Below are 25,601 nucleotides of genomic sequence, written 5' to 3'. Positions count from 1 at the left end.
AGATTGAGGGAAATGAAAGGGGGGAGGGAAGTGAAAGGCTGGGTATGAAGAGGTTTGGGGATTTTATCAGGAGAAATGGTTTAATTGATCCTCCCATGAGTAGTTGTAGGTTCACCTGGAAGAACGGCCAATCTCCAGTTCTCCACCTATTTTAAGAAGACTAGACAGATTTCTATATTCTGGAGATTGGGAGGAACACGTAGGTGATTTGATCCAAGAAGCTCTACCTTTTATCATGTAAGACCATAAGCCAATGATGTTGAGACAATTCAGTGGTTTCATGTCCAAAACCAGTTAAATTTGAGAATGTGGTTGGACCATCCAGATGTTTTGGATTGGGTGAAAGAGAATTAGGGAGCACTGCAAGTGGAAGGAACTACAGGTTTCAAGCTGATCAGGAAATTGCAGCTGCTGGAGGAAATAAAGAAGTGGAATGCATGGGTTTTTGGTAATGTGGGGAACAAGAAAAAGGAAATATTAGAGAAAATGACCAGCTTAGACATTTTGGAGGAGGTGGGATCCCTATCAAGGGAGGAGAGAGTGGAAAGAGATAGGTTGGAGTTTGAGTTAAAAATCTAATTCATAGAGAAGAGGGGAGCTGGAGACAAAAGTCCAGATTATCTTGGTTAAAAGAAGGCAACAAAAATACAGCCTTTTTTTTCACACCTATGCTAGTGCGAGAAGGAGAATTTTATTTCAAGAGTTCAGGTGTGGGGGGGGGGAGATGGTGGAAAACTGGAGTGAAATTCAGGAGAAGGTGGTTGGTTATTACAAGAGGTTATACACCTCTAGAGTTTGGACTTTGGAGCTGAGTTTCCCTAGGGGAGATGATTCTTAAGAAGTTGGCCGATGCTTCTGCATCATGGATTGAAAATGAATTTGGGATGGAGGAGATCATAGAAGCCTTGAGAGATTTGAATGGAGATAAAGCCCTAGGTCCATATGGATTTAACTTTTTTTATAACAAGGTATGCTGGAGTGTGATGGAAAGAGATTTTGAATTGCTGTTTAAGAAATTTCATAGAGAAAATCTTGGAAAAGATGGTGAAATCTACTTTCATCTCTTTGAATCCAAAAAAGGAGGGAGTAGTGGATCTGAAGGATTTTAGACCCATAAGCTTGATTAGTATCCCGTACAAGTTGATGGCTAAAGTTTTATCAAAAAGGTTGAGGAAAGTTCCGCATGAGGTTGTCGGGGATTCCCAAATGGCGTTGTGGAAGGGAGGCAAATTTGGGATAGAGTCTTAGTGGCAAGTGAATGTCTTGATTCCAGATTAAGGAGTGGTAAACCAGGTCTGGTATGTAAGATTGATATCAAGAAAACCTACGATCATGTGGAGTGGAGTTTTGTAGAAGAAATTCAAAGGCTGATGGGCTTCGGTGAGAAATGGAGTGTTAGACAATGTATGCCCTTAGCTCCAATCAGATTGCCATACAAATACATTTATTGTAAATGAATAAAAGTACATAATTGTTTCATGTTATCATTGGTGTGTTTCTGTGTAATTACCCCTTAAATTGGACACTTATGAGACTCATGTTAGCTTAGAATGTTCTCAGCCGTTGGATAGACTTTCCTTTTTATGAATAAGTCATTGGATAGATTTGGGGAGTTTATTCTGCCAAGGCTGACACTAATGTGTTGCCAAAGAAGTTGGGGCAGCTTGTCTCGGCTACTAGGGTTAGACTCGAAGTACATGTAATGCGTGTTTGTTTGAAGCACTGAACCCGAACCATTTTCCAGTTATGCCCTGGACCTAGGAGACTGATGGGCAAAAAATGAAAAGTTACACATAATCCCTAGACTTGATTATGGTACTGCACTGAGTGTCGGATCAGACTGTCTTTGATATGCCAATCAGTAAGATCCTTTGGGGGTTAAAACCTGGGTATGTTGGGACTGTCTAAGAATTCACTTGAGTGGGTGATCATAGTGATAGGATCAGCCCCTTTGTCAGACAAAATGAATGATCAGGACTGCACTTTCTCTGATGGAAACCAGAACTACCGGCAATTGATTTCAATCGTGTTTGAGATTTGTTTTGCAAAATATATTTATATATATATAATATATATATATATATTATGTTTCAAGAAAAATGTTTGCAAAAGGTTTTAATTCCTAGGACCCATCCGAGCAGAGAGTGTTACAGTCAAGGGAGAGGTCCTTCCTTGTCAGGTAGTGTTTGATCATTTTGGGCTGAGAGGTTGAGTGTAAGAGACCATTAAGGGTTGTTTACCTGATGGGCTATATCTTACTTAAGTCCATTATCCTTGGGCCTTCATAGGATGGCTAGACTCTGTGATCATTTAACTATAAATGTTGGGCCCATATTGAGCCCATACTGATTAGCAGTGAATTCGGCTAGGCCTTTTCACAGAGGCTGGACCAAACCCAGTAGGCTTATGTGAGGTCATTGTTGGGGTCCCACGCCATACAAATTGAACCTAAATGGGCCAGCAACTATCTTGGGACGTGAGCCACTTGCTTAATGGGCCTAAAGCCCATGATTAATGAGATTAATCAACCTGTCACATGACTTATTAAGCTGTCATGTGACTTGGGTGAATATGAGTTTGGAGCACCCATTCTCATAAGAGGACAAGACTTATCCACTGATAGAGTCTAGATCCAAATAAAGATTTGGATTACAAACCTCTTAATTCAATTAGGAGTGGTGCTTCTTAAGGTTTAAGAAAAGAGAGATCGAACTACTTCAAATAACTCTACTATCAGTTCTTTCTCTCTTTGCTCTTGCCGCCTAGAAACCCTAGTTTGATCTCCTATTCTTGGACTAATTTTGATCAATTCCTTCTCTGAATTTTGCAAGAAAATTGTAGAGAAAAATCGTGATCACCTCCCTTGTTTGATCCATATAGTTGGATTGCAGTTTTGCTGAAAACTGCGTTGCTGAACCGACTTCATTCCAAGCTACGCCATCTTCAGTGGAAGCTGGTTTTGGGATTTAGTTTGGGCGTGAACTACCACTTTGGGAGCTACATTTGTGGAATCCGTATCATGTATACATCTCCCTCCTTTTGGTTTCAAATCTGACCCGGTTTCGGTGCAAGAACGATTCTAGAAAATGCAATTTTTTTGAAACTAGGGAATGCGATACCCAGAAGGTAGAAAGAAATTTTTGAAATTTCACCCAACCATCTAGCATGGTTCGGCCATCCATATGATGGATCTTACCTTCCTTCATGGAGATCTTGGACGTATGCATGTATGTCTACTGCTTCCTTCTCTATTCTGCTAAATGGCGTATCCTCAGAGTTCTTTCAAGCATCCAGGGGGTTGAGACAAGGAGATCCAATATCTCCTATGCTTTTTGTCTTGGTTATGGAGATGCTGAACCTTCTTTTAATGAGAACTGGGCAAATAGGGTTAATTGAGGGTTTTAAAGTGGGAAGAAATGGTCCTTGTATATCTCATTTGCAATGTGCAGATGATACTTTGATTTTTCTGAATGCCTCGGCTGAACAAGTGTTAAATTTGAGGGCAGTCTTGGCAAATTTTGAACTGGTCTAAAAGTTAACCTTTCAAAGAGTCTGCGGATTGGAGTTGGAAATATTGATAAAGAAGTTCTGCTGGATTGTGCCAATGCTTTTGAATGCAGGATTGGTGAGCTCCCTTGGGGGGGGGGGGGGGGTAACTTCAATTAAAAGTGTTCTCTCAAGTCTACCAACCTACTATATGTCCTTGCTGAAGATCCCTCAAGTAGCTGAAAGAATTGAGAAGCTTCAGAGGGATTTTTTATGGGAGGGTGTGGGTGTAGGGGGAGGGTAAAAGAAATTTCATTTGGTGAATTGGGACAAAGTCTGAAGGAGAAGGGAGAGCTGGGGCTTAGAAAAGTGAGAGTTTTAATAGGACCTTAATGGGAAAATAGTTGTGGAAGTTTGGGTTAGGGACAGAGGAAGGTTCTTTGTGGAGGGTGGTGGTGGGAAAGTATGGGGTGGTACGGTTTGGATGGGAACCTAGAGAGGTCAGGTCTTCTTATGGAGCGAGTGTGTGGAAAGGGATTGTGAATTTCAATAGGGAGTTTAGAAGTCTAACAAGTTTTTCAGTAGGAGATGGTTCAAAAGTGATGTTTTGGGAGGATGATTGGTGCGGGTTTGGCAAGCTAAGTGAGGTATGTCCAAGACTATACAGGCTACCAGAGGCTGAAGTGCCTATTAGCTGCTGTTATGAAATGTTGAGAAAGTAAGGGCATTTATGTCCATTCATCCTTTTTGTATTTTGGTGCCTATTCAAGGGCCCATTTGTAATTTTCTTCAAATGTTAAGAAAGCCTCTTCAGGGTGTGAACAGTAACACACCTGATCAACAAACCGTTCTTCCTCTTCTTCTTCTCGACTACTTTAACCTGGTATCAGAGCATCGGAAGATCAAGGAGAGCATCTGCCACTGGTCGTGACTCACAGGCGAACCTGCTGATGTCAGCACGCCGCCGGTTGACGTCAGCAGCCCATACAGTTGGCGGCGTTCATTTGCGGTTTTGGAACCCCTTGGTGCACCTCATTTTTAGAGGAATTTTGATATACATTTCATGGAGATTTGAAGCTCTTTTACACTTTTCTTGGGTTTTTTAGATGAAAATTACAGATTTGGAGTTTAGGGCTTGCATGCTAGCATGGTGGGTTGGTTGCTGTTAAACCCACTTGTGTTTGAAGTGTGGTAAATTTCTGAGATTACAGGAAGCAGTCTCAGATTTTTTGGAGCCCTAAAACTTTTTTTGGAAATTTTTTTCTTCCCCTATTTTGCCACTAGCACCTTCTTTTCTTTTGTTTATTGTTGTAGCCCATGTTTAACCTTCAAGGAAAGGTGTTTGGGTGTTCAGCTAGTGTTGAGAGATTGTGTTGTTGGTGAGAAAAGTGTTTTTAGAGGGGTGGTGATCAATGGACTCATGCAAGGATGTGTACATACCTACCTATGTCCTCCCGGGAAGTAATGACAATGCTGGAGGGCAAATTACTACTATAAAACTTGATGGAACAAATTTTCTTGAGTGGTCTCAATCAGCTAGGCTCACAATCGGAGGAAGAGGTAAGCTTGGGTTTATTACCGGTAAGGAAGCTAAGCCGAAGCCTGAAGATCCAAATTTATCCAAATGGAAGTAGGATAATTTGCTGGTTATGTCTGGCTGGTATGCTCTATGCAGCCTCACATTGCCCGCAAGTATATGTTCCTTCCAACAACTAAGGACATTTGGGATAGGTTAACTTCAACTTATTCTCAAATGAAGAACACGACTAGAATCTATCAGTTGCGAAGAGAAGCATGTAATATGCGACAGGGGAAGAACTCAATGGCCATGTATTTCTCTTCCTTACAAATCAGTTTGTGAAGAAATTGATCATTTAGAAGCTTTGGAGTGGAAGGATCCTATTGATGTTGAACAATACAGGAAGTGCATTGAAAAAACTCAAGGCTTTGATTTTCTTGCTGGACTGAATGCCGATTATGATTTCACCAAGCAACACATCCTTAGTGCTGATATTTTTTCACTCTCTACAACATATTCTTTGGTGCAGAATGAAGAGAGTAGGAGGATTGCCATTAATGCAAGTTCCTGTCAGTGAGCACACAACTCTTGTGTCTACAAAACCCAAATGGAGTTCTGGTAAACCTGAAGATGTAGTTTGTGAATATTGCAAGAAGCCAAAGCACACCAAGGATAGGTGTTGGAAAATAAATCCCCACCTAAAGCCTGAGAAGTTTAAAACTGGAAAAAAGGTAAATGCTCATGTTGCTACAGTTAGTCATGATTCTCAAACTCACATGGTTGAGGGAAATTCTTCTACTCATGACACCTCTAATGTGATGGAAAAATTGAGAGGCATCTTGCTCCATCTTGAAAAGAGTGGGTTGCCTACATCTGCTGGTTCACATACACCTTCTAGTGCCTTTGCAAAATCAGGTACTGCACTTGCGTGTCATGCCTCATCCTCTGGCTCTTGGATAATTGACACAGGAGCCCATGATCATATGATTGGTATGCCTTCCTACTTTACCATGTATTAACTTTTTTCAGAGAAAGGTAAGATTATTGTTGTTGATGGATCTCAGACCCCAATCTCGGATTTGGGTGAAGTTAAACTTACCAACAACCTTTCTTTGAAATCAGTTCTCCATGTCCCACAATTGCATAGAAATCTCTTATCTGTTAGCTCTCTTACAAAGTTTCATAATTGTTTTGTAACATTCTTTCCATCTTATTGTGTCTTCTAGGATCTGAGTACGGGGAAGACAATTAGCAGTGGACATGAAGCCGATGGAATTTATCTTCTTGATCAGTCTCCAAAGTTTAGGTTAATGTGTCAGTCTGAGTCCTTCTAGGTTGAAATTTGATCCAAAGTCTATTAAGTGTGTCTTCTTGGGATATTCTTCAGTCCAAAAAGGGTACCGTTGTTATGACCCTCGCTCTAGAAAAAGGTATGTGTCCAAAGATGTTACATTCTTTGAGTCTACTCCTTTCTTTTCCTCTTCTCGTCCTTCTCTTCAAGGGGAGAATGCTAGTGAAGGTCGGACTCCTTTTTGTATGTCGATTCTTGTTCTAGCTGTAACTGGTATTGTCAATCCTTTTCCTTCTCCTCTTCCTCCTTGTGGTGGTAGTAATACTCCTCCTGTGCCTCCTATTCCTCGGTCTTGGCACCAGTGGTTCGTTAGACGGAAAAAGAGGATGACTCCAGAGATTGAATGTCCGTTACAATCTGACTTTCCGGACTTAGGTAGTCTGGATTCTGAACCTCTTATTGTTTCTGATACTTGCAGTGAACCTGTTACTGAGCTTCCTAATGTGGTTTCTGACCTTAACCTTCCTATTGCGGTTCGTAAAGCAAATAAGACATGTGCTAAATATCATATCTCAAATTATGTCTCTTATAATACCTTATCTCCCTCTTATTGTGCCTATTGCTTCTATTTTTATCCGTCACAATGTTACTAAGGCAGTGTAGTTCCCTCATTGGAAGGATGCTATGAACCAGGAAATGGAGGCACTTGAGAAAAATCAGACATGGGAAATTGTTTCTCTTCTAGTAGGCAAAGTTCCTATTGGATGTAACTGGGTTTACACAGTGAAGCATAAAGCTAATGGCTGAATTGAAAGGTAAAGCTTAACTCGTGGCAAAAGGGTACACTCAATCTTACGGCATTGTTCCTCCTAGAGTGAACATCCCTGGGAGTGAAGGAAAGGTTTGTCGTTTGAAGAAATCCCTTTATGGCCTTAAACAGTACCCTAGAGCTTGGTTTGACAGATTCAGAAAAACTATCTTAAAAAATTGGCTTTTCTCAATCTCAAGCTGACCATACCTTATTTATCAGGAGAGCGAATGGAAAAGTGACTATGTTGATAGTATATGTTGATGACATTGTTATTACAGGGGGTGATATCTTTGGAATTGCTGAACTAAAGTCTTTTCTTGCTGCTGAATTTGAAATTAAAGATTTTGGAAATCTTCGGTATTTCCTAGGGATTGAAGTTGCAAGGTCAAAGAGGGGCATTTATATTTCTCTGAGGAAATATGTCCTTGATTTGCTTCAGGAAGTAGGGAAATTGGATTGTAAACCAACTGAAACTCCAATTGATCCCAATCATAAGTTGGGAGTTGATGATGGAGATGTCCTTCCTGACAAAGTTGTGTATCAAAGACTTGTCGGTCGCCTTCTCTACTTGTGTTTGACTGGACCCAATATATCATATTGTGAGTGTGGTTAGCCAATAAATGCACAAGCCTAGATCATCTCATATGCAAGCAGTGAATAGAATACTAGCCTATTTAAAAGGATGCCCAGGAATAGGGATGTTGTATTTTAATCATGGGCATCTCAAGGTAGATCATAGCTATCAAGGCGACGCCTAGGCGACAAGGCACCCTTGGAGGCTTGCTTCGCCTAGTTGCCAAGTAGTTTTGTGCACTGGGTTATAAAATACTTTTATATTTTTAATTTTTTGACATTATAATTATAAAATAGACATTATTAAACTAGAATATTCATTTTATGTGTTTATATACTAATTCTTTTTATTATTTTCTTATTTGTTAGGGTTTAATCAACACAAACATTGCTAACTATTGTATTGAACCCATGGTTCAAAGTATCGTTTGTATTGATACACCTCTGTGTATTGGCACAGGTGTATCGGTACTTATAACGTTACTCCCCCTATTTTTTTATTTCTTTGGTTTTCAATTTCATTTTTAAATATATACATTATTTAAAAAAATTGGTCCCCGAAAACACCTGTAAATAGGTATCGGGACCCCAAAGATACAATACAATACACCCGATACGGGGCGTGTCGTATTGAAATTTTGATCCTTGATTGAACCCTCAAAATTTTCAAAACCTGAACCAATAAGCAAGGGAAGAACTTAAAATTTGGTCTAATCAACACATTTTCTTCTTCTTCTTCCACCTTTTCTTTTCTTCTTTCCTATAATAAAAGTAGGGGTTCAGCCCCTATATTTTTTTGAATTTTCTTTCCTTTGTTGTTTTTCTTCTCATAAAATGTTGACTTTCTATACTTAAACATGAAATTTATACTTCTCTTATGAATAATTATTAAGGAAAGATGGTTATGGAACCTAGGGAACTACCTTAGGGATATATGGTTTTAATTAAAAAAAATCCATCGCCTAGGCATCGTCTAGGCGACTAGTCTAGCCTTGGCACCTTGAAAACTACGAGGTAGATGCTTATTCTGATGCTGACTGGGCAGGTTCTATTGTAGACGGTTTACTTCTAGCTATTGTACCTTGGTGGATGGTAATGTTGTATCTTGGAGAAGTAAGAAACAATCAGTTGCGGCTCGATCTAGTGTAGAGGCAGAGTACAGAGCTATGGCTCATGGATTTTCCAAATTGTTATGGCTGAAGAACTTGTTGACAGAAATGGGAGTGCAGATTGATACTTCAATGATATTATATTGTGACAATCAAGCAGCCATAAACATAGCCCACAATCCTGTTCAACATGACCGTACAAAGCATATAGAGGTTGATTGACATTTCATTAGAGAAAGAGTTGCTAGTGGAGAGATTTGTTTACCTTTTGTCAGGTTTGAAGATCAATTGGCTGATTGTCTTACTAAAGGTGTCTCCAAATCAAAGCTTGACAACAATTTGAACAAGCTGGGCATGACAAATATCTATGCTCAGCTTGAGGGGGAGTGTTAAGAATGTAAGGGCATTTATGTCCTTTCATCCTTTTTGTATTTGGGCGCCTATTCAAGGGCCCATTTGTAATTTTCTTCATATGTTAAGAAAGCCTCTTCAATGTGTGAACAGTAACACACCTGAGTTCTTCAATAAACCTTTCTTCCTCTTCTTCTCGACTACTTTAACTTGAAAGAAGGGGAGATCAGTTGATATGAAGCCCAAAATTCAGAAGGCCTTTGCTGGATAGAGAGGTTGATGAATTCATCTCTCTGTTGGGGAAATTAGAGGATGTGAAAATATCTTCTCAGAGGAGGGATAAGCTGTGGTGGAAAGAATGCTCAGATGGAAAATTTACTGTAAAATCCTGTTATTTAGCCCTCAGCAGCAGCAGTTCAGAATCAGATCAACTAGAAGGTATGTGGGGAAATCCGGTTTCCCCAAGGGTAGAAGCTTTAGCATGGCTGGTGGCTATGGACAGTGTTCTGACTGTGGATCATTTGAAATCAAGAGGCTTCCACTTGGCCAATAGGTTCTGCTTATGCAAAGAGCAGGAGGAAAATGTCAAACATTTATTTTTCGAATGCAAGATTGCTAGTTTTCTATGGAGATTGTTCACAGCATTGTTTGGGGTATCTGATTTTCATCCAAATTTAGTCTCAGAAATTTTTTCTTCATGGCCAAACTTGAGAGGTAGCAAGAAGGTGAGGGTGGTTTGGAGCTGCATCCCGTTTGCAATTTGTTGGAACATTTGAAAGGAGGGAAACAGAAGAATTTTTTATGACAAAAGCTGTAATTTGGACAGGATAGTAGCTGCAGTAAGCAAATCAGTAGCTGACTGGATTTTGGTTCACCCAGAATTCAATCAAATGCGCAAGGGAGAACTTGGGGGAAAACTTAGGGAAAGTGCTGGGTTTTCAAATATGTAATTTGGAAAATTTGTATTGAATCTGGGTATCTTGTTTTCTCTTTTTGATGTAAATGGTTGATGCCTTATCACCACAAATTTGTACTCTTCCTTTTCATGAAACTTTTATTTACTTATAAAAAAAAATAGAATATAGCAGTGTCAAATTTAATCACTAAATAAAAAGCGAAGTCAATACTCGTTATTTTGCAATGTTAACCTATTTCAATTTAAGAGTATCTTTTATGGAACTTTTGGAATGGGATGGCAGTTGGCTAGTGATTGAATATAAGTTAGGCCAGTGGCTATTATGACAAAATTTAACCAAGCTAACAGATTGTTTTGGTGTCAACACTATGTATACACATACACTAAAGAAGTATTGCCTTTTCCCTGCTTTTTAGGTGGATTTTTTCCACTATTATAATCAACGATTGAAGGAAACGGATCAAAACCCATAAATTACTCTCTACAATAAATGTCATCTAATCTATCAAAGATCCCATACAGATCAAACCCATAAATTCCAATGAAAAGTGCTGACCAAACAAATCATGATCACTAAAAAACTGCAAGATCTAAGATTCACCGAAGTCAGCAACTCTGGTGCAAATTATCAAGTAACATATAATCCAATTACAACACTCAAAAAATTTTGTTGCCTTCAACACAACCCAAAAAATAATCTACAAGACATTTCAACAGGTTGATCAAAATTCCCATTTCCGCCCAGATATGGTCTACATATCCCTACATGTTTCCACAATCTTCACAAAACCTAACCCTCCTCACCAGTAGCAAAGCAAAAGGAATCTTGAAAAGATAATTTGAGACTACAAATCCTAATAAGTAGAAAATCCATGGGATAAAGTTCAAAATTTCCTCAAGATGCATTGGATAAAATAGAAAGCAAAAAAAAAAAAAAAAACAAGATAATTGCCAATTCAAAATCCACCTGTGGTGAATGATTGCTTACATACCTGCAAAGTACAAACCCCACTTCTTGAGTCCTTGACCAATCAATGGTAAAGATTCTAGAGAGCTGGAGACCTGACCTTGAATGCTTGCTTTAAGGAGAAGGGTTGAGAGAGTTCAGTGGCTGACCAAGAGTCCAAGGGAGAATAGACGAGTTTGAGGGAGAAAGGAAACTCAATGTTGACCAAAAGCCCTAATCTTTTGGTCCTTTTGTTTATTTAAAAAGAAATTTTCATATTTGCTCTTGAAAGCTTGATGCAAAATTCCAAATCAGTAGCTGCCATTGCACTAATTTGAGATGCCTACCTCACACTTCAAGAGGTTAAAGGCAGAAGGCATATACCTTGTAGGATAGCACTGAGGCTACCGAAAACAGGCATTTTTGAGGTTGCGACCCAAACCTAACCGACACACTTTGACCTGTTTAGCCAAAAGTGACATCTGTGTGTATGTGGCTGAACACTTGAACTGGGTTGGGTGAACCTGTAAACCCAAAAATGAAAATGATCTATTACAAGGAAAATAGCATCTTATTGTGTGGCACTTGTGGCTACTACTATGTGGCAAAACTGGGCCAGGTTAACCCATATGCCCAAATATGACCTATTTCAGAAAAATAGTATTTTATTCTTAGGCACTTGCGGATAGCACTTTAATTTTTGGAGAGTTCAGGGAGACTCATGGTGTGAGGGCTCTTAAAAGAATTTTGGAGTTTGTGGAAAAAATAACACGGTTGAGAATAAACTTGGTTACGTGTAGCTTGGTGGGAATACAAATGGGGTATAAAGTGTTGGAAGAGTGGAAATTTTGGGTTGTGAGGTTAAGCAATGACCAATTAAGTATCTAGGGCTTCCTTTGGGGGGTAATCCTCGAGATGGTTCTTTCTGGGAGGTGATTATTGAGAGGCTCACAAGGAAATTTGACAGCTGGAAGAAGAACTACATCTCTAAGGGTGGGAGGCTTACCTTAATTAAATCTACTTTCGCTAGTCTCCCAGTTTACTTATTGTTAGTGTTTAAGGCCCCAGTGGGAGTTGTATAAAGAATTGAGAAGATTATTAGGGATTTTCTTTGGGACCCTAGAAGTAAGATAAAAGATCACTTTATGATCTAGGGGGACGTGTGCAAATCTAAGGAGGCTGTGGGCTTGCAATTGGGAGGGTGAAGGAAAAGAATATGGCTCTATTATGTAAATGGTTGTGGAGGTTCCCTAGAGAGGAGGCATGTAGAATTTGGTTATTAAAAGTATGTATGGGCTGCATTCAAATCGGTGGGATATGGGTCCTGGTAGAAACTTTACCTCTCAATGTCCATGGAAAACAATTTTGACCATTCTACCTAACTTCATGCAACACATCCTTATGACGTGAATTCGGGTCCCAAGGTGAAGTTGTGGGAAGACCTTTGGTGGGGTGACTACCTTTCGTCAAGCTTTTCTCAGAACTTACAACCTTTCTCTATCCAAAAACAAATCTATTGCAGAATTGGTGTCCATTGGGGGGGAGGGTTAAGAGATGCATGAGATGTCTTCCCTACTTTCTACCCTTCAAGAGGTGAACTTGTGTCCTGAGAGAGAGTGTAGGTCCCAAATGTTAATGGTGCCTTTTCTTATGCTTCCTTATTCCAAACTTTCTATCAACCTTTTGATAGAAACCTTTTTCCCGGTAAAGAACTATGGTGTGGGCCTATCCCTCCCAAGGTAAACTTTTTTGTTGGGAAGCAGACAATTACATTAGTAATACCTCTGATAGATTGCAAAGGAAGCAAAAAAACTGGTGTCTCTCACCTCATGTATGCATCCTTTGTTTGTGAAGTGGGGAAAGTACAAATCATCTGCTCTTGGATTGCTCTTTTGAGGCTCAGGTTTGGAACATTTCTCATCTTTGTTTGGTTGTGTTTGGATGGCACCTTCAGATTTCAGAAGGAACTTTTCAGTAGCAACAAAGTGAGATACACTACAAAGAGAAAGAATCCTTCGCAATTTATGCGTGGAGCAGTCCTGTGAGGTTTGTGGATGGAAAGAAATGCTAGAATTTTTTAGGAAAAGGTAAGAAGGGCTGAGGATTTGATTGAGCTCATTGGACATTGGTTTGTGAAGATTTCAGAAGCATTGCCATGAATTATCTGTTAAGAGGATGAAAAATTGTAGCTGATTTCCAAGTTAGGAACTTAGGAAGCCTGAAAGTTTGGTTGAGTGGGGTGCACTGGCAGTTAGGAAAAATAATATTTAATTTTGATGGATGCTGTCGTGGGAATTCAGGGGATTCTGGCATTGGGGGTGTAGTTAGGGACTATAATGGACTAATACTGCTTAGATTTTCCGGCGCAATTGGCTTTGGTACTTCTTTAAAAGCTGAGTTGCAGGATTTACTTCAGTGGCTAATTTTAATGAATTTGCAAGGTCTGTGTAGAGAACACTGATGTGGGCCCCACAGCTATGGTCCCACTGTGTTCGTAGGGTAGAATGTGTTCTATCCATCCTAGGGTTAGCTAGTGGCCAATCTGTTATTTCAGCTTTATCTTGTTCTATTTGTTATGTAAATACTAAGGGCAGATCTGTCCTTTCCATGTAATTAGCATAACCTATAAATGCTAAATAGAAGTGGTGGCGGTAGAACATTCTAGATTCTGTCCTTCCTTTCAATTCTTGTGTTCTACTGCTCTCTCTCTACTCTTTCTCCTCTCTCCTCTATACCTTTTCTCCTATTTTCGAACCTGAAATCTATTAGGGTTCAAGGCTGATAGCAGTCTTGAACATCTACTTGGTATCAAAGCAAGGTTAGGGTTTCTCATGTGAGTCTAGTCCAGCCGACCACATGAGAATCTCCTAGGGCTGGAAGCTGAGAAAGTGGAGTTCGTGGCCTGATTCTTGGAGATCGCCAGAGGGTTTAGCAGCTGTTGAAGACTTGTCACGGTTGCAGAGTGTTGGTGATCAGGAAGAATCAGAGAAGGCTAGGGTTCGGGAAACCTTGGAAAGGGCGGCCGAACCATTCTAGGGTTTTCTCCCTTCTATTCTCTAGGGTTTTACAGCAAACCCTACTGTTGGGCCGAACTACCTTAGGGTTCTTTTCTCCTACTCTAGGGATTGAAAGTGATCTTGCGGCAAACCCTAATAAGCTTGCGTCAAGCCCTAATGTTAGGCTGAACCTTGCGATTTACCTGGAGCTCTCCTCAAGTTTTTTCCAGCATTGATCAGCTTTTAGGGTTTCATATTAACCCTACTGCAAATCTATCTGTACGGTACTGAATGGAATGTGCTACTGAAATGTTTTCTTTAAGGACTGATTAAAGCCCTAATTCTGCTAAACATATCAGACCTGCTTCCAAGCTGTTTTCAGATTTTTTTTTGGGGGTTTTCTTAAGGGGTGAGAACTGTACGGACTGTTGCTGTTGTGCTTGCTAGTTGGTTTCAGATCATCAGCTATACCTGTTTCATGCACATATACCGTGAATACAGATTGGTTCTATACTGATTTTTGGTTGTGATTGATAGTCCAAGTGCTGTTCTTTGACTGTAGTAACACTAATTTTGAGACTACTAGTTTTTGACCGAAATGGAGTTTAAAAATCAGGCCGAAGGCAGTTTTGGGAACAACAGTTATGTGGTATGTGAGCATTGTAAGAAACCCAAACACACAAAAGAAACATGTTGGAAGCTGCATCCTCATTTGGTCCCGGCAAAGTTGAGAAGCAAGAAGGGTAATGCTCATGTGGCCGTGAACTGATTCAGCATCCTCGTCTGGCACAAGAGGCACTTTCTTAGAGACCTTAGCCGCAGTTCGGGCTGCCCTTATACAGTTGGAAAAGGAAGTTGGGAACTCAGCTCAGCCACCGCAGTCACCATTAGCCCCTGCCACATCTGCTTTCGCACATTCAGGTACTCGAGCCTCAGCCTACCATGCCTCAGCTCCAAGTACTACTGAACCCTGTTGGGTAATAGATTCAGGTGCATCCGACCATATGACTAGCTTACCTTCATTGTTTACCACTTATCATTTATCTTCTGGTAGGGATAAAGTATCTATTGCTGATGGCTCTCTTGTCCCCATTTCTGGCAAGGGTGACATCAAGCTATCGGATACCACCTCCTTGTCTTCTGTCTTACATATTCCTAAGCTTGATACTAACCTTCTTTCAGTCAATAGTATTACCAAACACATGAACTGCTCAGTAACTTTCTTCCCTGACCGGTGTGTTTTTCAGGACCTGAAGACGAAAAAGGTGATTGGGACTAGCCGTGAGACGAATGGGATCTATCTGCTCGGGGAGAGTTCTCGTCGGGAAGAGTCAGTGGATAAGAAGTCACTTATTTCCCAGAGTGTGAGTTCGGTTATGCTTTGGCATAACCGATTGGGTCATTTGTCTTTTCGGTCCTTAAAAGAGTCTGTTTCCTAATTTGTTTGAGTCTGTTGAGTTGTCCTAGTTGCAATGTGAAAGCTGTGAGTTTGCTAAACATTGTAGAAACTCTTATTCATTGAGTAATAAAAGGAGTAATCGTCCTTTTGATCTTGTGCATACGGATGTTTGGGGGCCATATCACATCCCTTCTATGGGTGGGTACAGATATCTTTTGTTATTTGTTGATGACCATACCCGGTTTTCTTGGGTTTCTCTTATGCGTTCATGAGATGAAGTTCCCGCCTTGACCCAAAACTTTCACCAAGTGATCCTAACCCAGTTTGATGCTAAGATCAAAGTTCTTAGATCTGATAATGCAAAGGAATACTTTGCTAAACCATTGGCATCTTACCTTCTTAATCATGGGATTATCCACCAGAGCACTTGCCCTCATACACCTCAGCAGAATGGGGTTGCAGAAAGGAAAAATAGACACATCTTGGAGGTGGCTAGAAGTATTATGTTTACCTCCAATGTCCCTATTCGCTTCTGGGGTGATACTATCCTCACGGCGGTATATCTTATTAATCGGGTTCTTGATATGTCATCTCCTTTTTCCCTTCTATACCCAGATGAGGAGTTGTTCATTGTTCCCCTTAAAACTTTTGGTTGTACCTGTTTTGTTCAGCTTCTCAGACCCCATCACTCCAAGTTCGAACCAAAAGCCTCCAAATGCATTTTTCTTGGTTATGCACAAACTCAAAAGAGTTATTGCTGCTATGATCCTGTCTCAAGAAAAAGATTTGTCTCCATGGATGTCACTTTCTTTGAGGAGACACCCTATTATTCTCGGGTTTCTCCTCAGGGGGAGAGCAGTGCAAGTCGGGATTTGGGTCACTTTCTTCAGGGGGAGAGCAGTGCGAGTCGGGATTTGGGTCACTTTCTTCAGGGGGAGCGCAGTGAGGGTAGGGTTCATACTTTTGGGGCTGTTCCCTTACCTATTCCATTGGGTGATGAGGGCTACCATAGTGAGGGTGGTTAGAGGGATCAGGAGTTGAGGGTCTATCACAGACGATGCAGGCAGGTTGATCCTAGTCATCAGCAGTCCAAACCAGCTCCAATCTCTTCTGCGGCTCCAAGCCCAGGTATTACAATCCCACGACCCATAGAGACTTCTTCCACTGTTGCCACTTCACCTCCCACAGATGACCTTGACCTTCCCATTGCCGTCCGTAAGGGGAGACGGCATTGTACCACATCTACAGCCCACTGTATTTCCCAGTTTTTATCCTATGATCGCTTATCTCCCACCTACAGGTCCTATCTTACTTCCGTTGCCAATGTCCCTATTCCAAGAACAATGCAAGAAGCCCTATCCGTTCCAGAGTGGAAAGATGCAGTGCAGGTTGAAATGGATGCCTTGTTAAAAAATAACACCTGGGAGATAGTTGATCCGCCCAAAGGAAAGAAACCAGTTGGTTGCAGATGGGTATTTACTGTGAAGCACAATGTGGACGGCTCCATTGAGAGGTATAAAGCTCGGCTAGATGCAAAAGGGTTCACCCAGACTTATGGTATAGATTACTTGGAGACCTTTGCCCCGGTAGCCAAGATGACCACCATTCGAGTTCTATTATCTCTTGCAGCAAGTCACACTTGGCCTTTGTACCAAATGGACGTTAAAAATGCTTTTCTGAATGGAGACCTGCAGGAAGAGGTTTACATGTGGTTGCCTCCTGGATTCTATGATATAGAGACAGGTAAGAAGGTCTGTCGACTCAATAAGGCATTGTACGGTTTGAAGCAGTCACCTAGAGCTTGGTTCGATAGATTCAAACTAGACCTTGGGAAGTTCGGTTATGTACAGGCCCAGACAGATCATACCCTATTCATCAAGAGGGTGGAGTCTTCTCTGACACTACTTGCAATTAGAGGCGGACCTATCCAAGTTGGGAATGATAAACATTTATTCCCGACTTGAGGGGGAGTGTAGAGAACACTGATGTGGGCCCCACAGCTATGGTCCCACTGTGTTCGTAGGGTAGAATGTGTTCTATTCATCCTAGGGTTAGCTAGTGGCCAATCTGTTATTTCAGTTGTTATTTATTTCAGCTTTATCTTGTTCTATTTGTTATGTAAATACTAAGGGCAGATCTGTCCTTTCCATGTAATTAGCATAACCTATAAATACTAAATAGAAGTGGTGGCAGTAGAACATTTTAGATTCTGTCCTTCCTTTCAATTCTTGTGTTCTACTGCTCTCTCTCTACTCTTTCTCCTCTCTCCTCTATACCTTTTCTCCTATTTTCGAACCTGAAATCTATTAGGGTTCAAGGCTGATAGCAGTCTTGAACATATACTGTCTGAAAGAAGTAAAGGTAGAAGGAGAGATTGCCAAACTGTAAATTTCTGGATGAATAACGAAGACCAAATTCCTTGGGTTTTCAAACTGTTGGTGAGACAAAGACAAGTACAAGTTTCGGCATCCTAGTCGAACTGCTCATTCAATTGGGTGCCTAGGTGTGCCAATGTTTACAGATTCTCTTGCAATGGTGGGGGTGGGAAAAAATCTTCTTGATTGGGAATGTCCAGGACTGGGTTTCAATTTGTAACCTTTTTTTGAGCTGCTTTGTTTTCCTATTCATTAGTTGCATTGTTTATTGAGCTCCAAGCCTTCGAGAAAGCTTCTTACTTTCTTCCAGATGCTTCTGTTTGAGCACACTGGCCTTCTTAATGAATTTATTGTTGACTATAAAAAATTATAAATAATCTAAAAATAGAAGAAATTGCAGAAAATTGCAGAAATTAATGGAAAATCAAAAAACATATATTTCATCCAAAAAAGAAAAATTCAGAAAAATACAGAAATTTATTAAAAATAAAAATATTGCATTCAAAAAACAGAAATTCTAGATAAACAGAGAAATTGATAAAAACATTATACTGACATACTGTTAATTTACTAGCACTTCAAAACAGTGAAAATCTTTCTTTCTTAGCAGGAAGTCAGTAGCTAAGCACAAATTAAAGAATTGCAAAATATGAAAATTAATATTAAATTTGAAATATTTTTTCTAATAGATAAAGAGTGATTTCATTAAAGATAAACCAGAAATGTCAAAATAAAAAATACCATTAAAACAGAAGAATACCATCTAAATTATGGTATGAGAATAATACCATCAAAATTGAAAAAGGGGGGAGGGGAGGGGTTTATCTAATGAAGGTTAGGGATTGCTCTCTTATATTTATTCTTCCTCCTTAGAAAACACAAGCCTAGATATCAGCAATATAGAGATGTCATCATTTGAGAAAGAAATCCTAACTTTTCACAGCTGCAAATGATAGGAAACAACATCAACTTTCTCAATACTTCGATGATTACTGACTCATCTAGATAACAAGAAATAGAATTCACTCATTTGGATATCAAGTGATGCCTGATTTACCATGCTATTGAATCTATTTATGGGAGGAATCTTCTCTCCTTTTCATAAAATGGGAGATAAGGTACTCATTAGAAATGAAGCAGAACTGTAAAATTGCTATTGTAGTTTGAAGTAATGAGGAATCAAAGAAGCCCTTGTTTTTCTTAAAACTATCCTCATGATAGAACATATGTTTTGAGAAGTAGCACTCCACTAAAGTTCCCACACAGGCAGCATTTGCATATATGATTAGGCATATCCAACATCTCTTATGCACCTGTTCATTAACTAAAAATAACTGTTAAGGTATAACATTGTTTGGGATACTAAAAAACTTTGGACTGTCACAAATTTCCTAATACTAGAGATATAGAAAGGTACACCTTAAAAATAACTGTTACGATATACTGCAAAAAACACTGAGTTTCTTAGTAGGGATTAGAAATTGAGTTTTATGTTAAGGACTTTGGGTTCGAGATATGGGCAGGAGAAAGACTCTTCAACCTTTCGTAATATAAAGGAGGAACTCATTCTCACAGCACTAAGGCCTACAACTGCATTAGTGCATTGCTAGGAAGCACTGGAAGGAGAGTTTTGTCTGCCCATTCAAAGAAGCAAAGTGCAAAGGATCAGGCTTTACCAAATAGGAAGCACAAAGTTATGCTCATCAGATTTTCAGGCATATACTTGGTCTTCTATGAAAAAATGACTAATTAATTCCCAGACACAACCAATGTTTTAAAACACGGAGCCGTGATGCGAGGCGTTCCACTACCTCGAGGCATGAGGCATAATTCAGAATGTAAGACGCGTAAGCCTCCTTAAGAGGAGGGGGGGATGAGGAGGAAGGGGGAAGAAAAATCTCAATTTTCTTTATTTTTAACAAAGAAAAATCTCATTTTTCTTTATATTAAGAAAAATGAAGATGCATAGCACTAGTTGAAAATCTCTATGACTGCAAAATCAAAACTCTTAGAACTGATAGTGGGGGAGAATTTTCAAGCACACCATTTACAACTTTTCTCACTACCCATGGTATCTCCCACCAGCATTCTTGTCCTCACACACCCAAACAGAATGGTGTGGTGGAAAGGAAACACCGGCATATCGTAGAAACCGGATTAACTCTTCTTTCTCATGCTTCCATGCCACCAACATACTAGTTGGATGCCTTTCAAACATCACTTTATTTAATTAATCGCATGCCTATTCTTCACTCTCACACTCTCTCCCCACTCTCTCCCCATATGAAAAACTCTTTCACTATCCACCAGATTATAGTCATCTTAAGTCCTTCGGTTGCCTATGCTATCCATGGCTACCACTCCAACAACAGCCCACTGACATAACCTGGCTCCATACCCTTAGTTGCGTCGATCTCAAAGGATGCTACTGCATATACTTCTTCAGGTGAACCACCATTGTCAAAGGATTCTACTGATGTTCACCTTTCTCCTTCCTCAATGCATGCACCCGACGATAATCTTCTGCTTGCATCATCCTCTCCACTGTGTCTCACCCCACCATCATCACCTTCCCCTGTCCAGCCTTCTAGTAATCACCAATCCCAAAAGTCCTCTCAGCCCTTGCACACCCATCCCATGAAAACTTGCTCTCAATCAGGAATCTTTAAACCCAAACTATATTCTACCAAATACCCACTCCCCACTACCCTTGGTGCCACCACCGTCATGGAACCCCGTTCTTATACACAAGCATCCAAAAGCCCAGAATGGCATCACGCCATGGATCAGGAATACACGTCTCTTCAACACCAAGGTACCTGGACACTGGTGCCTTTTCAACCCACCATGAATGTCGTTGGCTGTAAATGGGTGTACCGAGGTAAACACAACCCAGATGGCTCTGTTAGCAGGTTCAAAGCAAGACTGGTTGCTAAAGGTTTTCATCAACAACCGGGTATTGACTTCATTGAAACTTTCATCCCAGTTGTCAAACACACCACTATATGGGTTGTTCTTTCTCTAGCCGTCACTCTTCAATGGCCACTTCACCAGTTGGACGTTGAATGTGCATTTTTCCACGGTGATGTTCAGGAAAAAGTCTATGGCTCAACCTCCAGGCTATACAAATCCTTTATGACCCACACATGTTTGCAAGATGCGTAAGTCCATATATGGCTTATGCCAAGCACCACGAGCCTGGTATGAGAAATTCAGTTTTACACTTTTAGATTTTGGGTTCACCATCTCTACTTCTGATTCTTCCCTCTTTATTTACCATCGTAGACACAATATCCTCCTCCTCTCCTCTTATTGTATGTTGATGATATCATCATCACAGGCAGCAACTCCACACTAATTTCTACACCCATTGTGTTTCTTAATACCAACTTCAAGATGAAAGACTTAGGTCCATTGTCCTATTTTTTGGGTGTTCATGTTCATTGTACTCACACTGGGCTCTTTCTTAATCAGTCCAAATATGTTATGGATCTCTTGGATCGTGCAAATATGGGGGGTTGTGAACCTGCATCCTCACCCACTTCCTCCTCAATCACACATGACGATAGTCCATTGTTGCATGATCCCTCTACATATTGAAGCCTGGTTGGAGCTCTTCAATAAATCACCCTAACTAGGCCTGGTATTGCTTTCACTGTTAATCAGGCATGCCAGCATTTACACTCACCCACTGAGGCTCATTATACTGCTGTGAAAAGAATTCTGAGGTATCTAAAAGGCACCATCACCACTGGACTACATCTTCAACCTGGCCCACTGAAGTTAAGTGCCTGTTATGCTGATTGAGCTGGTTGCCCACTTGACCGGTGGTCCACTAGTGGCTTCTGTGTTCTTCTCAGCCCAAGTCCTATTTCATGGTGTGCTAAGAAGCAGCCCACGTTGGCTCGTTCCTCCACTGAAGCAGATTACCAATGTCTTGCCCAAACTGCTGCTGAAATTGTTAGATAGTTGTATGCCCTTAGCTTCAATCAGAATGATGTACATTATGAATTTATTGTAAATGAATAAAGTACACATTTGATTCATGTTCCTATGGTGTGTTTCTGTGTAATACCCTTAAACTGGACACTTAATGAGACTTGTGTTAGTTTAGAATGTTCACAGCCATTGGGTAAGTCTGGGGAGATTTATCCTGCCAAGGCTGACACTGGTGTGCGGCCAACTGTTGGGGTGGCTTGTCTCAGCTACCAGGGTAAGACCCGAAGCACATGCAGTGTAGGATTAATAGAACCTTTGAACCGGACCAGATTTCCAGTATTGCCCTGGACCTTGGAGATAGATGGGCAAAACTGGAAAGTTACACCTAACCCCTAGACTCGATTATGATACTACACTAAGTGTCGGATTGGGCTGTCTTTGATGTACCAATCAGTGAGACCCTTAGTGGGGGTCAAAACCTGGGTATGTTGGGACAGTCCGAGAATTCATCTGAGTGGGTGATCATAGTGACAGGATCAACCCCTTTGTCAGACAAAGGTAATGATCGGGGATGCGCTCTCTCTGATGGAAACCAAGACTGCCGGCAGCCGATTTCAATTGTTGAGATTTTGTTTTGCAAAATATATTTAGATATATATATGTTATGGTTTCGAAATGGTTTGCAAAAGGTTTTAATTCTCGGGATCCATATAAGTAGAGAGTGCAACACTGTTCCTCGCAACCGAGGGAGAGGTCCTCTCTTGTCGGGCAGTGTATGATCATTAAGGGCTGAGAGGTTAAGTGTAAGACCATTGAGAATAATACCTGATGGGCTAATCTTGCATCTGCCCACAGTCCCTGGGTGTTACAAGGTGGCTTGGCCCAGGAACCACTTAGGGTAAGTGTTGGGCCCATAGAGCCCATAAGATGGGTTTTCAGGGGGTGCACTGTCCATAACAGTGTATTCGGCCAGGCCTTGTATCAAAGGCTGGGCTGAACCCATGTGGCTGATGTGTAGATCAATGTTTGGGTCCCACGCCATACAAGGAAGCCCAACTGGGTAGCAGTTTGGAAGGCTAAATGAGTACATAACCATAAATGGGCCTTAAGCCCATTTCGAACTGGGCTGATTTGATCAGTCAGTTAAAGGGGGCGAATTCTGAGATGGATCAGCTGATAGGATTGAGCCTAGACCCTATCCACTTAGAGAGTCCAAGATCTAAATGAGATTTAGATCTGGAAGCCTCCTAATTAGATTAGGAGATGGCTGATCTGATCTGCAGATAAGATAAGGGTTATCCCTTATCACTTAAAGGGACTTCTAATCCAAATATGATTTGGATTAGCAACTCCTAATGGGATTAGGAGCTGACCCCTTTAAGATTATGAAAGAAGAAAGGGGCGGCAACAGTTAGTGATTGATGTTCAATTCTCTTCAGAGCTGAAAATCACAAGAAGAGAGATTTTTGCACCATGCGAATTCTCTCTTGCCGCCTCCTTCCTGCCGCCGCCATCACCTTCAGTTCGATCTCCAGTTCTTGGGAGAAATCAATATCTGATCTTGATTCCAATCTTTTGGGAAAAGATTGTTTGGAGCTGTACTCACAAGCCATCCAGTTGATTCTTGCGAAGGGTCAAGTTCTTTGGAAGAACATTGCTGATTCTGCTTCATCCTACACTACGCCATCTTCAGTGAGAGCAGATTTTGGATCCTTCTTTGGGCGTGAACACCTCGATTGGGAGATATTGTTTCTCCGTATCAGGTACATCCTCCCTCCTACTCCTTTTGGTTCAGATCTGGTTTGGTTCTTGATTCAAGATTGATCATTGAAAAACATGTTTTTCTAAAGATGGGGAATTCGATTCCCTGCAAAGATGGGAGAAATTTTTTGAAATTCGCCCAATCCATTCCGCAAGACTTGGGTGTCCATGTGATGGATATCTCATCCCTTCAGAAATCACATGGCTGATGGCTCTGCACTCTCTTCAAGGAGTTACACATTCCCATCCTCTCTTGTCCTACTATTTGGTGTGACAACATTTCAGCAATTGTACTCACCTCTAATCCTATGTTTCATGCTCACACAAAGCACATCGAAGTCAACTATCACTTTGTACGAGAACAAGTGCTTTGTAACTTTCTCCAGGTTCGTCATGTGTCTTCTATAGATCAGGCTGCCGATTTACATCTCGGCTCAAATCGCCTGCAAAGTTTGCTGTCCAAGCTGAACATTGGTCCACCCCCTGTTCAGCTTGAGGGGGGATGATAACATAGTCCTACTTGGCTTCTTCTCATCCATTCAATTCTATCCTTTATACTGTAACTGCCACTTTAATTATTTTCAAAACACATGTACTGTGACTGTTGTAACTGTAACTATCTTGTAAGTTATAAATTCAATTCTTGATCAACCCAGAAATGCAACGGGTGATCTTTCTCAAATTGTCTTTTCTGTTTGAATGTTTAAATACTTGTTCAGTTACAATTTACAATCTTATTAAAATGGATCCAAACATATTAAAACATATTCAACCACATTTTAAAAATATTTTACAGATATTTAAGTGAAGACCCCATGGCGCGAGAAGTGTTCTCCCCGTCCCCGCCCCGTCCCATCCTGCCGATGGGGATAAATTTCTCCATGCCCATCCTGCGGGGAAAATCATCCCCATCCCCGGTGGGAAATGGGGAAACTTGCCATCCCTTTGGGGACCTTTGCTGAACAAAAACAACCAGCCTGACTACGGTGTGGTGAGGGACTTATTCAAATATTAGACATCTATTTATGGGAAGCAATCCGGAATCTAGATTGAACAATCTGGTTTGATCCAAAATAGGCTAACCAAAATGTGTCCCAAGGCATGCCTCGACATAGCTGTACTGAACAAATTATGTCCTAAAGCATGTCTGAATGAGTTAGATCTTAGGGTCGGCATAGCATTTTCTTTCTTGCCAATGTAGGGCTTCTATATATGCTTGAGATGGTATCCACAGAAAACCAAGGCAATAATAAGTTTTCTGGTGTTCTGCTATACTTTAGAAAACATTGGGTATCCATGGTTTTAACATATATACATTTTTAATTATTCAAGGATGCGTCCTCTGTTTGCAAAACAAACAGAGAACAGATACCGGCTTGTACTGATTGACCTAACAGTGGGCATATTTCACCAGTACCCTTGAAAGTTTCATGCTTTGATATCTTTGTAGAACCCGTTTTGGAGTTAATCTTGTAAAATGTAAATAAAAAAAAAAAACAGTGGAAAATCACGTAAGAAACACACAAAACATGTAGAGAAGACGATTGGAGTTAATCTACATACCGATAAATAAGCTGAGGACGACTGTAACCAGGTGGTCGTCGCCGGAGAAGAAAATTGGAGTTATGTAATCAAACCGTTATGCAGGAAGCTTTAGCAGTAACAGAAAGAGAAGTGCGGCGGCAAGAATAGAGAGAGGAGTGAGGGATAATTTATGCGAAAATACAATCATACCCTTTTTCTCAAACGCGTTTGTTATTTAGAGGGAAAATTAATTTAGGGGCAAGGATTACTGTCGGTATCGGCTATAAGCATATATTTTGGAAAAGCATAGGTACAGATGAAAATTATAGAAATGCATGAATATATTAGAAAAACACATATAAATAGTATATTAATATCACTAAATTTATTATAATATGATGTATAAATATCATATAATTTTATCGATAATACATTAGTTAAGAGTTCAAGACATATATTATATAGATTTTTTATAAATTAATGCATACACAACCATTATTATTTTAATTTCTATAAGTCTAAGGAAAAAAAAACATATGTAACTATTATATTGAAATTATTATATCAATTATTTTATATTTATCTTTTTTTAATTTTTAACATTA

General features: G+C 40.3%; 1 protein-coding gene across 1 annotated transcript in view; it reads right to left on the bottom strand.

Moving 5' to 3' along the window:
• The window catches only part of LOC104596746 (uncharacterized), a 28,617-nt gene extending 3,422 nt beyond the window's left edge, over positions 1 to 25,195 (bottom strand). Inside the window, exon 1 of the mRNA XM_010258022.3 lies at positions 25,036 to 25,195. The gene's annotated coding sequence lies outside the window, so the exon portion shown is untranslated. The remainder of the gene's footprint in view (positions 1 to 25,035) is intronic.
• Positions 25,196 to 25,601: the final 406 nt, after the last annotated feature.

Source organism: Nelumbo nucifera, chromosome 5, assembly GCF_055504915.1.
Source record: "Nelumbo nucifera cultivar China Antique chromosome 5, China Antique-T2T, whole genome shotgun sequence".
Taxonomy (NCBI): Eukaryota; Viridiplantae; Streptophyta; class Magnoliopsida; order Proteales; family Nelumbonaceae; genus Nelumbo; species Nelumbo nucifera.
This window is presented reverse-complemented; position numbering and strand designations above follow the sequence as displayed.